The following is a 3,047-nucleotide window of genomic DNA, read 5'->3' as shown; positions in this document are numbered from 1 at the left end:
GGCGCCCCGCATGGGGGGGCGCGGCCGCTCCCCTGCCCCCCTCTTCCTCTGCCGGTGGGGGGGCACATTTGGCCTCCAGGCCTGAGGTTCAGCACCTTCCTTACTTGTCAGGACCAAAGCCAATGTTTCCATTCTTCTTGCAAGCCTGGAAATAATTATGGCTTATTTTCTTCTTTTTAGAGTGCCGGTGGCAATAGACAAGGGAGAAAGGTGAGTACATATCATGGGGAATAGCATCAGTTCTTCCAGAAGTGCTCCAGGGAACCTGCTTAGTCCTTTTCACATGTTTTGTGCAGGATTGCCGTGAGCAATGCCAGGGAGCAAAGCTTGTGCCACTGGCCCCGCCCCAATGCCACACCTTTCCACTGGCCCCGCCCCTTTGGTGCATAGAGCTGCTCTATGTGGCTGGGACCCCTATGTCTATTCTGGGACATATTCTTTCGGTTGTTTGAATTTCTGACTTTGCATTGCAGAAGTGGAGAAAGCCACAGCAGCAGTAAAGTCATGTGAGTATCAAATATGCCTATAATGGCATTGCCTCTTCCTTTCTCCTTGTGATGTATCATAGAATTCAAAGGGGACCCAAGGGCCACCTAGTCCAATGCCCTGCAAATCAGGAAGTACAGTTAAATAAGCCCAGGCGGATGGCCCTCCACCCTCTGTTTAAAAACTTCCAGTGAAAATTTGCTCAGTAAGAATTGGGCAACTACCGTATTTTTCGCCCTATAGGGCGCACCGGCCCATAGGGCACACCTAGGGTTTTTTTGGGGGGGGGGAATAAAGAAATTTTTTTTAATCCCCCCTCCCAAAACTAGGTGCGCCCTATGAGCCGGTGCGCCCTATAGGGTGAAAAATACGGTAGTATAGGGCTCCCAAGGCTTGCGGATAGCTTCCCGAAGCCTGGAGAGCGAGAGGGGTCGGTGCGCACCAACCCCTCTCGCTCTCCAGGCTTCAGCAAAAGCCTGTATTCGCCCCATAGGATGCACACACATTTCCCCTTCATTTTTGGAGGGGAAAAAGTGTGTCCTATGGGGCGAAAAATACGGTAATTAGGTTTGTTCTTTTAAAACTGCTGATTTTGATACATTTCATGCCTACTCATTTATAATTTTTAAATTTATTTTATGGCCAAGGTTTTAAAAACTAACATTGCACTCCTATACATATCTACTCAGGAGTAAGCTCCATTGAGTGGAACATAGGAAGCTACCTTATACTGACTCAGGTCATTGGTCTATGTAGTTCTCAGTATCGTTTGAGAAGGCAGAGGGCCTTCTCAGCAGTGGCACCTTCCCTGTGGGACACCCTCCCATCAGTTGTCGAGGAGATAAAGAACTACACAACTTTTAGGAGATATGCGAAGGCAGTCCTGTATCAGGAAGTTTTTTTTAATTTTTGACATTTTATTATGTTTTTATATCTTGATGGAAGATGACCAGAATGGCTGGGGGAACCCAGCCAGATGGGTGAGGTATTATTATTATTATTATTATTATTATTATTATTATTAACCAATTGACGGCAGCTTTCCAGGATTTCAGATGGGGTTATCTTCCAGCTGGGACCTTTTGCATTCAAGGCATGTGTTCTACCACTGAGCTGTGGTCCTCCTGCATTGACAGCCCTGAACAGTCTGGAGTGGAGATGCAGTGCTGCTTCTGTGCATTCATTTGCCTGTAAGATGACACCTGAAGGGCCCCAAAAGCTCTCTCTTGCAGGATGAGATTTGACCTCATGATCTGTTCACTCCAGGTCATAGCTGCCAACTAGTGGGGGGACTTGGCTGTGGGTTCCGACAGCTCAGGTTCCGACGTAACTTCTGGTTTCTACTGAAAGTCACACTGGAAGCCCAACGTGACTTCCAAGGCAACGTCGGAAGCCCTGCCAGGCTTCTGACACAACTTCCGGTACAAACCAAAGTCACATTGGAGGTCTTGGACATGATCACCAAGGCCCCGTGAGGCCTTGGACATTATCTCAGAAGCCAGGCCTCAGAAGCACCTCTGTAGCTTGCTGATTAATGTGATGTTGTGACATCACGACTTCACAACATCAAGTTACGTCATGGATGCCATTGGGCACCCATAACCTAGGGACCAAGTTGGCACCCCTGCTCCAGGTCTACGTTTTTTGCAGTCATTTTCTTTTATGACTTCTTCCCCTCTCGTCTTTTTCCAGGATGCCAGAAATAGCCCAGAGCAAGAGCTAACAGTTCAGAAACCGAAGGAGCTAATTGGGACACCAACTGGCACGCCTTTCTCTTTTCATCCAGAAAGACAAGAAACCTACGTACGTGTCTGCAAAATTAACAGAGTCCGTTCCATCAAAGAAAACAGAACATTTGACCTAAACAAATCATGGGCTAAGGGTGATTTTCCTTTAGTGTTTTTAATCAACTATTCCGTCGTCCTTTGGCCCTGGAAAATATTTCACGCAAATAAAACTGAAACCCCAATTGCACAGATATGGTTCTTAATTTGTTTTATTGAGGAGTAGACGATGCTGATATGAGCCTTGATTGTACTCCTAAATCTCGATTTTCATGAAAGGTTGTCTTATTCTCTCTGCTACAGCTGTACCATTGCTAGAAAAGATAGCTGCTCACTCCTCTTCTGCTGAGCTGTAGAGCCACCAGTAGGCAGGAGGCAGTAATGTACTTACCATTTCTTCTCTTTTCACTTTTAATTTGTATACAGTACCACCTTTTTATATTACTATGCCCAAGGCGGTTTACAGCAACAAAATAAACAACGAAGAACATGCACCTTTAAATAATCTGATCCAATACAGAAAGTCATAATAAAATATAACTTTAAAATGGAATGATTTATATCAAAGAAAGTAATATCCAGTAATATCTATTAGAATATAATAGTACACAATAAAAGTAATATCTATTAAAATATAATAGTACACAATAAAATTAACTCTCAAAACATCAGCAAATAATAATTAAGAATAAATTCACTTTTAACCATTATAATAAATAATTAATAAACCATGATCAATAAAAGCAACTGCAAGTCACAAAGGATAAAATACCACAA

The 3,047-nt window shown here is 43.9% G+C and overlaps 1 long non-coding RNA gene across 1 annotated transcript; it reads left to right on the top strand.

Annotated features, from left to right (window-relative positions):
* The first annotated feature begins 470 nt into the window (after positions 1-470).
* LOC128418513 (uncharacterized) lies at positions 471-2,464 on the top strand. The gene is made up of 2 exons (XR_008331716.1): positions 471-506; positions 2,179-2,464. It is a non-coding gene; the product is annotated as an uncharacterized LOC128418513 (long non-coding RNA).
* Positions 2,465-3,047: the final 583 nt, after the last annotated feature.

Source organism: Podarcis raffonei, chromosome 8 (genome assembly GCF_027172205.1).
Source record: "Podarcis raffonei isolate rPodRaf1 chromosome 8, rPodRaf1.pri, whole genome shotgun sequence".
NCBI lineage: Eukaryota > Metazoa > Chordata > Lepidosauria > Squamata > Lacertidae > Podarcis > Podarcis raffonei.
This window is presented reverse-complemented; position numbering and strand designations above follow the sequence as displayed.